Raw genomic sequence first — 11876 nt, 5'->3', positions numbered from 1 at the left:
TTGTCCTGCCGTTAAGGGCCCTCAGGTCGAACTCCATAGTGAAAGTATTAATCTGGAGTACCACTTCCGTCCATCTCTTGATTGGGGTTAGCTCTAGAGCCGGTATCCCCCTCCTTTGATCTTCCTCCTCCTGTTCTAGGGTGACGTCCGAGCCAAGGGGCTCGAACGTGCAGTTAAAGTCGCCCGCGACCAGGGTACATAATTTGTAAGGGGAAAACCTAAGCAAGCTCTCTAAGAGAGCTATAGTGGGCGATTGTCTACCTCCCTTTGTGCCCGGAGGATAGATGTTATAAATGTTTAGAATGACACAACCCCTGGGATTTTTTAGGGTAATGTTGAGGAGATCCGGACAGTTAGTTTGGTGCTCCTCTACCCTACAGTTAAGGGAAGAGGCCACCCAAATAAGGAGGCCTCCCGAGGGACGTCCCTTGCCCGATTCCGGGTAGACAGCAGGTATAGAGTGGGATGAGTAACCCGCCTTGTGGGTGTGCTCCCTGCTCCATGTCTCCTGGAACATACAGATGGAATATTCCTCCACAAGGGCATTCCAGTTGGGCAAAACCAACTTCCTATCTAATCCAGCCACGTTCCAGCTGAAAACCCTAAGAGGTGGGTCCGTCACAGCTGCAGCACTACTGGACGCGACATCGCCGCCCGTGTCTGCCTCGACCGGAATAGGAGGGCCACTATCATCTCCATTAATATCCCGCCCCTCACCTGGTTCCCGTCTAACCATAGGGGCTACATGCTTTCCTGTTGGGGTAGATGGGCTAATCAGCATTCAGGTGAGATGGAGAGCCCCACCAGATGTAAAATCCCCCCAAGCCTCCCCGAAGGAATCAACAACTCAATACCCCATAGGACCCCATCTCGACCTTGGCCATGCTGCATGCGGCTGGAACTGAGGTATCACAGGATACCGTTGGCTACCAGTGTTGTTTTGGCAGGTATCCACATAGGATAGCCAAAGTAGTTCGTAACTGGCCGCGGGTAGAAATATGATAAGTCCACCACATGAATGCCTGGACCACTCGCAACCTGATTGAAATTGCAGATTGTGTGGGCAACTCTAGTGTCTTGGAAGTTAACTACCACGCAATCGCCTTCAAGTAATTTCTTGCCCTGTCCTACCCATCCTACCCTACGCACTCCAAGAATTAAACCATCCACACCCCTGGGTAGAGGTTTGTTGGCTTTTAGCCAGTGCATGGTTTTATTCTTTAGTGCCTGGTGGGTTTCCAACTGGGCATCCTTCAGAATGGGGACATTAATAAGGACAGCAACGTAAGGGTGACACTCTGGGGGGAGATTTACTGGCAGACATTTTGGGGCCGCCTTCTGCGGTGTAACCGCTGAGGAAGCAGCTCTCAAATGGCTCGTTGCTGTTTTTGCCTTTGCAACTGGGCCAACTCCCCTAGCATCAACTGTTGGCTGAGCCGGTCGTTTTGGCTTAGATTGGTCCCCTCCCACTTGCAACTTCATTTGGCCTGGTTTAGTTTTTGCATTCTTTGGTAACTAGGGGGTGCTTGCGTGGACCTGGGTAGTATGAGTAGTAGTTCCCGGTTTAACGGTAGCAGGGATCACAGAGACAGTTGTCAAGTCCTTTCCCACTGCTGTAGTGATTACAGACGTTAACGGGGGTATTGCCTGAATTGAGCCCACTGTAGCCCCCTTTTCTTCATTCCCACCCATGCTGTCCTCTCTAGCTCTGGACTGGAGTTTAATAAGGTTTTTCAAGGAAAAAAAGTTATCTAGGGTAGTCTGCTCGAACCTATCTTACCTTTCCCCCAGACCCTTAACTTGATCAATAAGCGGGACCAGTAGGGACTTAAGCAGGTTCTCAAGTAGCTTTAGGGAAGGCAATTCCTGTGATGCTGCTGGTAAGGCAGTGGGGATAGGGTGTGCCTGCACAGCTTCAGCCGCAGCCACCGGAGGAACATTTCCTCCTACTCAATCAGGGATCAGCGTAGCAGGAGCGCAGCTATTTGTTAAGCCGGGGCCTCTTGGCGCATGCTTCCTCGGGCGCTTATGGAGTGTTGTAAAGCTGCCCTTCCGAGTACTCACAGCCCTTTTCCTTTTAATGCGAACCAAGGAGTCATGGGCCAAGCACGACAGGTTTGAGGCCGAGGGAGGATCTTGAAGTGGTAGGTGGCAGTCCTGGCCGGTGGAAAGGCTTGGCAGCACAACGGATCATGGTCCTGTGACTGCAGGACTGAAACTAGGGGGCAATGATTGAACTACCAAACTTTCCAACCTATCAATACTTGCCCCTATTGCAGCAAGCCGGAGCTGCTCGGACACGATCCTAGGGAGAGGGGAGGTGGGATGGATGGAAGTTGGAGACAGGGCCTGTGCCACCGCTCCTAACGAGGATCGTCTCGCCTGAAAAAATTCTTGTGAGAGGCGGCGCTCCATCATCACAATCTCTTTTTCTATAACAGCAGCTACTCTAGTGATGAATTTATCCATCGTACCTATCGTGGTGCTCCCTGCAGCCCCCTCGCCCCCACCCATCAATGCTTTCCCTGAGCGGGTAGACATTAAGGCAGCTAAACCCCCAACCAAGAGACAACTAACTTTAACTCAAAAGATAGCAGATGACAGGGGGGTGGCCCGGCCCAGCCCAGCCTCTGACAGCCCTTGACTGCCACAGACTGCCCGCCCTTTGCCCGGGCTTCGCTCGGCGTCCCGCTCGCGTCCCGCTGAGCGCCAGGCGAGCTGTTAAATAAGGGGCGTTGCAGGCGGTGGGGCGTGTCTCGGTGGGGGCGCGGCCGTGCACACCTGAGCAGCGCAGGGGCTCCTGGTCTTGAGAGTCCCTGCTAGCACACGCCCTTTGATGATCGTAGAATCCTCCTCCCGGCGACTCTGACCGCTCAAGCAGCCTCCGCCCCTCGCTGCTAACCGCGAAGCGGGCGAGCAGCGGCAGAAAGCAGCGGTATCCCGGAGGATAGAGGGCAGGCCACTCCGTGGATCCTCCAGCAACACCCAGGCAGGAATCAGCGTTTGTGGGGTCCCACTGGAAACAGGAAACACATGCCTTTTGATCTTGGTCAGGCGGGGGGGCGTGTTTCGCTGGAGTCGCGGCCGTGCACACCTGAGCAGGGCAGGGACTCCTGGTCTTGAGAGTCCATGCTAGCACACTCCCTTTGCTGATCGTAGAATCCTCCTCCCGGCGACTCTGACCGCCCAAGCAGCCTCCGCCCCTCGCTGCTAACCGCAAAGCGGCACCCGCGGAGCGGGTGCGGCGAGCAGCGGCGGAAGCGGCGGTATCCCGGAGGATAGAGGGCAGGCTACTCCGTGGATCCTCCAGCACCACCCAGGCAGGAATCAGCATTTGCGGCATCCCCTACGATAGTAGCCCCTCGGCCATTTCCCGAGTGTGCGCCTTACCAATCCGCCCCTGGAGGCCACAAGACTCAGCAATGCTTAATTCCGTCTCACAATTTCAGAATTTAAGCATTTTCAATTTTAATTATTAAATAGAAAATCAATGCTGTTACTCATTATTTTAAACGTTTAACAGCCATTGATAAATCCAATAGTCCTGGCTGGTTTTAGCTGTAGAACAATTGTTGTTTTATATACTTTGATGCAATAACAGAAGCTCGGGGAGGAGCCAAAATACAAGTTGGGTGGCGCCCTATCCGCAATGGCAGAAATGTACCTCACATGTTACACCAGGCGGTTAACCACGCCCCTTTAATAGAGCCCCACCTTTTTTCATGCCCCTTAGCTGCTTCCCCGCCCCCCTAGCGCCTCGAGACCCTCACATGTATGTAGTGCGCTTTACAAATGTTATGATTGATTGATTGATTGATTAAATCTCGCCTCACCCCTCCTCAGGCCCGGTTCTAGAGGGTGGGCCGGGTAGGCCAGGCCCACCCAAACATGAGCCTGGCCCACCCAAACACGAACCTTGGCCCTCGCAGTGCCATCAGGCTGACCCCTTCAGCTGTTCATTAGATCCGGCTGTGGCACAGAATTTGAACAGAGCAGGTAAGAGAATGTGTGGCTATTGCTCAGTTTTTTTTAAATCTGCGAAGGCCCAGCTATATACTTTGTGTATGTTTCGAGGATGTGTGTATATTAGTTAATATTCTAAAAGTCTGTGAGGGCCCAGCAAGACACATACTTCGTGTATATTTAATTTATATTGTTGTATCGTTATCATGACGGATGCAAGACAACTACTAAAAAGCAATATTTTGTCTGTTCATAATTTTTAAATGCAGATAAACTGTATTTTATGTGGATGTGGATAGCCCAATGGGTTACTTGCAGTACAGAAGTTACAATCCTAAAATAGGACAGTGATCTATAAACTGACATCTAAGAGCTGCATACAAACCTGAATGGTTTACTTAGAACTTTTTTTGTGTGTTTCAATGTAGTTAGAATTTCCCTACTCTTTCATTACTCTAATGTTGCTATAAAGAGTTTGTTTTGGCAGATATACATTTTAATCAGTAAAGCCAACCCCACAAACATTGGGGTGTGCTTTCAATCCTGCGTTTGTGCTTCTGCAGACCAAACCCTCTTAAAACATATTGCCCACCAGTATGGATGACATGTGATTCCTACACCTTGTAATCCTCATTGGCTTATGTGACATTACCTATAGGCTGATTTACATACTTGTATAATTCATTGTCTCTGCATAATGTGTGCATGATATAAAGTACTATGACACCCTACACTATGAGTAGCGCAATACAACAAGAATGAAATCGAATATGAGAGAGGGGCTACAGAGAGATGAATGACACTGTTGGAGGGTGACAATGAGGGAATCCAAGGAGGAGGTCATGGGGGCTAGGCTATGGAGAGAGGAGGGGCACTGGTGGAGGGTGGCAATGAGGGAAGCCAAGGAGGAGGTCATGGGGGCTGGGCTATGGAGCGATGAGGCTCACTGGTGGAGGGTGGCAATGAGGGAATCCAAGGAGGAGGTCAAGGGGAGGGCTGGGCTATGGAGCGATGAGGGGCACTGGTGGAGGGTGGCAATTAGGGAATCCGAGGAGGAGGTCATCAGGGGGAGAGGCTATGGAGCGATGAGAGGCACTGTTAAAGGGTGGCAGTGAGGGAATCCAAGGAGGAGGTCATGGGGAGGAGGGCCTTTGGAGAGATGAGGGGCACTGGTGGAGGGTGGCAATGAGGGAATCCAAGGAGGAGGTCATGGGGGCTAGGCTATGGAGAGAGGAGGGAGTGTGGCTCACTGGTTAGAGGCGGCAGACCCGAGAGCAGAGAACTGCCCGGGACCAGGGTTCGATTCCCGGCGCGGCAGGTTTCTGGACCAGGGTCAGCGGACTCGATAATTCTCTCGCCTCGGTGCCCTCTCTGATCAGCGATCACACTCGGCAACTCTGGGCATTAGCTTGCCTCATCTTCACTAACGGCCCCACCAGACCGCTGGGGATGCCTGGTCTAACCCTGGAGATACCCATTAAGGGACCATCTCACAGGGAAGCCAGGAAGGGTTTTGCAGCGGTCGAAGCGCCTTGGGACCCTCCGGGTAAGTAGTGCGCTATATAAATGCCTATACATACATACACTGGTGGAGGGTGGCAATGAGGGAAGCCGAGGAGGTCATGGGGAGGAGGGCCTTTGGAGAGATGAGGGGCGCTGTTGGAAGGTGGTAGTGAGGGAATCTGAGGATGAGATCATGAGCGAGAGGGGCTTTGGAGAGATGAAGGGCACTGTTGGAGGGTTGCAGTGAGGGAATTCGAGGAGTAGGTCATGGGGGAGGGTGGGAGATGCTGAGGGGTGAGGGTGGTAGTGAGGGAGTCTGAGGAGGAGGTCATGAGCGAGAGGGGCTTTGGAGAGATGGAGTGCACTGTTGGAGGGTTGTAGTAAAGGTATCTACAAAGAAATAGGTTAGTGGTGGGGCACCAATACATAACTCTCCACATGTTCTGTATACACACAGAAGCAATCCTTGTATCATAGTGACTGTTGACAAGTAGATATGATGTAATCTATGGCTTGTAGTCTACCTCCAGAAGCAACAAATTGGGACGGTAGTGGCCCACCCGAATGTACCCTTGGCCCACCCAAATAAAAATTCCTGGAGCCGGGCCTACCCCTCCTTCCTAGTTTATAATGCCGTTAAGGGGAGGAGGAGACCAGGAGCTGTCACTCAATAGAGGGGGCGGAGCCTACCCCGCGCAGCAGCAATTGTGGTGCTTTACAATTCAAGAACTACTTTACTCATGTCCCCAAACATGAGCAGTGTGGGCCTAATCTAGTCAGGTCCACTTCCTTTCCTTATAAATGATCACAGAACAGAAATATTCAAAGCATTGAAGGGGTGTTGTAGGATGTCACTTTTTTCTCACAAATACTAAAAGACGGTGTCACATTATCCGGTGGGTGAACATAGAGCTATAAGTATATTTATTCTGAGATCCAAATTAATAAAACATTAACTGGAGATGCCGGGGATTGAACCCGGGGCCTCATACATGCAAAGCATGCGCTCTACCACTGAGCTACATCCCCTGGATGAATGAAGATTCTCCACCGGATGTTATATAGGAGAGCATGATGTACACAGTAGTTTTAGTGTTCTTTTATATGGTTATCGGTTTTTCATGGTTTCACTGCAGTCCTTGCCCAGGGTCACACTGTGTGTCTCTGATGCTCGCGGCGCTGGTTCCCTGCAGCGCTTCTGTCCGCGGTGTCCCTTCCTTGCTATCCATGCGGTTCCGTGCTGCACAAGTGCACACTCCGGCCACTCCGGGATTTGCAGACACCCCTCTCCACACTGGGGTGTCGGGGCCGCTGTCAGTCGTGATAGAGGAAAGAAAGCTTCAAGTCCCCGTTAGTCCTGCGGTGTCAGCGCCCCCTCTCCCGCCCGTCTCTCCCGCCCTCCTCTGAGTCCCGCACCCTGCCCGGAAAGGAAATGAAACCTGCCACAGACACGTTACCGGGGCACTCATGAGAAACGATAGGATCTCCCATGGTGATGATCATTGCACCTTATAAGAAACATGGAAAAAGAAAAACAAATATGTAAAAAGAAGTCCTTCGAGCCGGATTTGAACCAGCGACCTAAGGATGTCAGCTTTGCCTCTACAGTCCTCCGCTCTACCAACTGAGCTATCGAAGGGACTGAAAGTCCAGCTCTGTCTTCTCGTTTTTCATCTCATTCTAGCACAGATGTTTTTACCATTTTGGACTCCTTTATTTTGGGACCTGCACATAGTGTTCACTGAGAGCTGCAGAGAAGTGTTCGTCTGTTTCTAGGCGCTATCAGTGCCAGCAGTTACTGCTGCACAATTATAAAGCTAGGCATGGTCTGCATAAAATTGGGTAGATAGATTTATGCAACTGAAATGCTTACGTCGTCGTATGTTTGTAAATTTGTAAATGGAAAGAAATGATCCCTCCTGAAATGGTGATATCTCTGCGCCATTAACACTACCGGGGATGGAGCGAGGACTGCTGGCTGTTGGGCCCACTGAAGCACGGACATTGGGGCATATTACCTAGAAGTGCGCTAGAAAACGCACAACGCACATTCCCATATCGCCGGCTATCGCCGGATTTTTTCGCCGTGATAGCGCGCAATTATCAATGCGCATTACGCAGGCGAAATGAAATCCGGCGATGGTCGGCGATATGGCACATTAGCGCATAAAAATAAACGTTTTCCTGCGCTAATGTGTGCATTGATAATATGGGGGGGTGGAATCAGCGTTATGATCCACACCCCCATGTTAAAAGGAAATTAAATTAAATGAAATGAAAGCAGGATTTATAGAGCGCATGGCTGCCCTTGAGCGTCCCAGCGCAAGAGACAAGGTAGAAGGACAGGAGGAGAGTTAGGGGAAGAGCCAAGTCTTCAGAAGCTTACGGAACGTGAGAAGGTTGGGTTCTGCGCGCAGAGTGGGGGGAAGGGAGTTCCATAACTTGGGGGCGATATAAGAGAAACGGCGACCCCCTGATCGAGCCCTTTTAATCCTAGGTACGTGTGCCAAGTGGAGATGGGAAGAGCGCAGGTTTCTTGGGGTTTCATGATGTCTAATCAGATGTTTTCGAATGGGGGGGCCCTTATCATGAAGGATTTTATGAGTCGTACAGAGCGTTTTAAAATAGACCCGTTCCTGCACAGGGAGCCAGTGTAGTGATCTCAGGGAAGGTTTTGCAAAACTCCTACGGTTGGTGCCTGTTAAGAGTCTAGCTGCAGAATTTTGTACGCCCTGTAGTTTGGCAATGACTTTTTTGGGGGCGCCGAGATAAAGAGCATTGCCGTAGTCGAGTCTAGATAATAATAGGCTCTGAATGATGAGCTTCCTAGTGTCTTGAGGAAGAAGGGGGAGGATTTTGCGAGTGGTCCTGAGAATGCCGTAGCATGCACCTGCTGATTTCCTAGCTTGAGTGGTGAAAGTAAGGTCCTGGTCTAGCCATATGCCCAGACTTTTGATGGAGGATTTGGGGGTCAGGACTGGGCCCATACAGGGGGGCCACAGGATGTTTGACTCAAAGTGGGAAGGGTTACCTATCACCATAATCTCTGCTTTCTCACCGGTAAGCCTGAGATGGGAACGATCCATCCAGAGTGAGATGTCATGGAGGCAAGAATGAAGATTGTCAGGAGGGAGATTATGGTGGCTAAGAGACACTACAAGCTGCGTTTCTTCTGCGTACGTCACTAGCTTGACTCCATGAAGGGACACTATTTTCTCAAGAGGGGACATATAAGCATTGAAAAGGGTACTGCTCAGGGAAGAGCCCTGGGGAACACCGCAAAATACAGGGGTGGAGTGAGATTTAGAGGTTCCCTCCCAAATTTGGAGGGAGCGATTGTGAAGAAAAGATTCCAACCAAGATAATGCAGACCCCGAGATTCCTAGTTCTCCAAGCCTGTGAATTAATAAAGAATGGTTTACGGTGTTGAAAGCTGTGCTTAGATCCAGGAGGATCACTGCCACTGATCCTCCTGAATCTAAGATATTTCTCGCCTCTTCCACAACCGCAATTGTGGCGGTTTCCATGCCCTGACCTGGGCGAAAGCCTGTTTGGGATGGATGAAGTAAACCGTTAAGTTCCAGATAGGTTGATAGCTGCTTATTAACACATTTTTCAGCCGTTTTACTTACTATGGGTAGAAGGGAAATGGGGAAATAATTGCTCAAATCTGTGGGGTCGAGGAGGGGCTTTTTTAGAAGGGGTTTTACAATGGTCTTTTTCCAGCCAGAAGGCACAGTGCCTTGGGTTCGAGAGGTATCAATAAGTTGGACCAGAGGAGGAAGGAAGGTCGATGTAGCTGATTTTAGGATATTAGATGGGGCTGGGTCAACTGGAGAGCCACTTTTGATGAAGGAGAAGATGGGGAAGAGATTCTTCTCTGTGGCAGGAGAAAAGCGTTTAAGCCTCGTCCATGTTGCGGCTGAGTACAGAGGAGAGGTTCTGAGGAAACTTCTCCTGTAAGCGGAGGGAGGGATTTTAATATATCTTGAATTTTCACGTTGAAGAATTCAGCGAATTCATTACATCGGTCCTTAACCCCTTCCATACTCATGACGAGCTCAGCTCGCCATGCAGTACACTGCTCGTGTGCTCATGACGAGCTGAGCTTGTCATGAACAATGGGATTTAAGGGAGTTCAGCACCCAGGAAAATCTCCTGCAGCATTGAAGGTGTTAAGGAGATTGACAGGGTGGGGGGTCTGCAGTTTTTAAAAGTGTGTTTATTATGTAAAAGGTTTCTTTAGATGGATTGGGGGAGGTTCTGATTTTTTCCTCAAAGAAAGCTGCTTGGGTGAATTTAAGGGTCTTTCTATAAATGAGGATTGATCGACTATACTCATTCTTTTTTTGTGGGGCAAATTCTTTCCTCCAGGCCCTTTCATGTTTTTTGCAAAGTTTTTTAATAAGCGTAGCTCATGGTTGAACCAAGGGGATTTAAGCTTCCCTCTGGAGGTATGGGCGGGGGTCTTGGGAAGGGCTATGAAGAGAGAATCTTCAATCCACGCGTAGAACTTGGTGTCTGCTACGTGGATAAGGGGGTCGTGATGTGGAATGGAACATTCCAGGAGTTGCCTCCATTCTTCTGTGTTCAGTTTCGACCAACTGCGTTCAAGGGTAGTGGAAGGTAATTTGGGCCGCTGAGGAGCTGGCAGATGCCAGCGGAAACAGATTAAAAAATGATCGGTCCATGGGAGGGGGATCGATTTTTGCGTTTTAAGGTTGGAAATGTTGGAGAATAGGGGATCGAGTAGGTGGTCTTTAGTGTGGGTAGATTGATCGCATAAAAGATGGAGTTGATACGCTGCTAAATCAAGTAGCAATTCTGAGGCTATTTTATCATTGGGATTGTCTAAATGCAGGTTTAAATCACCTACAATCATGAAATTAGAGGAGGTACTAGCAAGTGCAAAGGGGGCTTCCAGAGTAGAACTGGGAAAGTGACCTGAGGGGCCCGGGGGGCGATATACAAGAAGGCCTGAAAAGGATTTGGAAGGAGAGATTTGGATGAGGAACAGGACATTTTAATAGTCCAGGATTGGGCTATCGGTGATGCGACAGGAATAGATGATCCTGGTAAATTATTGTGATTCCACCTCCCTTCCCTGATGGTCTATCAAGTCGCTGAATCAGGAAACCAGGAGGCAGAGCTTGCACAACATCTGGGTTAGAGTCAACTGATAGCCATGTTTCCGTAAGAAACAGGACTTCCAGATGAAGGTCTTGTAACAGCATGTTTATTTCCAGGGCATGTTTGGGCAGTGAGCGGCAATTGAGCAGGGCCGTATTAACTGGGGCCCATGTAGAAGGATGAAGATCAGGTCCCACGAATTGAAAGGGGCACTTCGGACAGTGTGTAGAGGAGTCCATCATAGAGATGTCTTGAAAGCAGCCCAACTGGGGGGAGTGTCTAAGTTGGATAAGTGCCTCTCGTGAGTACACAGCTGGATGTTCAGCACTAATGGAGAGAGTGCTGGGCCCTGGGCCCGGTCTGGCGCGGACGGGCGCAGACAGGCTTGCCTCTGGCAATGCCCTTACACCTGGTCAGAGCAGGCGTTGGGAGAACTGCGATAAACGAGCTTATCGCAGGTCTGCCTCTCCCAACGCCTGCCTTGGTAATAGGGTTTTCCCACCTCCAACCACATTTTACATGTGGTTAGACGTGGGAACGCCCACTTTGCATGTCATTAGCGATGTTTGTCGCCGAGATGCAAAGTGGGCTTGAGCCAGGTGTTAAAATGCCCTTGTGGATAGGGCTCTAGAAGTATTGCCGCTTTCTCGGCACAATTTGCCGAAAAAGCGGTGATACTTCCCCTTGCTAATATGCCCCACTATTTGTTCTGAGGGGTATTGTAATGGAGCTGCCAGCTAAGCTGTGAAGTGTGAGCTTTGATAAGACAGACATAAAAAAAATCTGCTGCCTGATGACACATATTTATTCTTTTTGAGAGGTAGGGGAACTACCCTGAGCTGTAAAGTGTGTACTTTTAAAGTTACTAAAAAAATGCACTACTTACAAGTCTGGGTATTACTAAAAACAATATTTTGAAGCACATTTTTTTATCTTTCACCTTTTTGCGCATATTGTAGCAGCCATTCTTTTACCGTTTCCAATACAAGTTTAAAATAATGACTTGCATATTCACAGTGCTTTCTTTCACCTTGTAGCACTTAACATGCACAACTATTCTCCATTGCACCTAGTTGGTAAGTATGGGAGGAGCCCTTCCAGGCCAGCCAGAATGTTTTTGGGTGCCCTTGCTACTACAATCATGCAGGATCCTTCACAGCTGTTTGAACCCCTCTTTCAAAATAAAAACAAGCATTGGCAAAGCCCCAGCACAGCAAGGATACAAATTAAGGCAAACAGCTTGCACAGGATAGGAGAGACCTACTGGCTTTGCCAATGCT

The 11876-nt window shown here is 49.6% G+C and overlaps 2 non-coding genes across 2 annotated transcripts; both read right to left on the bottom strand.

Annotated features, from left to right (window-relative positions):
- Positions 1-6423: 6423 nt before the first annotated feature.
- Positions 6424-6495, bottom strand: TRNAA-UGC (transfer RNA alanine (anticodon UGC)). Its single transcript has one exon. It is a non-coding gene; the product is annotated as a tRNA-Ala (tRNA).
- A 524-nt stretch (positions 6496-7019) lies between these two features.
- On the bottom strand, positions 7020-7105 carry TRNAY-GUA (transfer RNA tyrosine (anticodon GUA)). The gene is given in 2 exon segments: positions 7020-7055; positions 7069-7105. It is a non-coding gene; the product is annotated as a tRNA-Tyr (tRNA).
- Between the last annotated feature and the right edge of the window lie 4771 nt (positions 7106-11876).

The sequence above is a fragment of the Lissotriton vulgaris genome, chromosome 1_1, assembly GCF_964263255.1.
Source record: "Lissotriton vulgaris chromosome 1_1, aLisVul1.2, whole genome shotgun sequence".
NCBI classification, from domain to species: Eukaryota; Metazoa; Chordata; class Amphibia; order Caudata; family Salamandridae; genus Lissotriton; species Lissotriton vulgaris.
The sequence above is the reverse complement of the archived record's forward strand: the minus strand, read 5'-3'. Positions and strand labels throughout refer to the sequence as shown.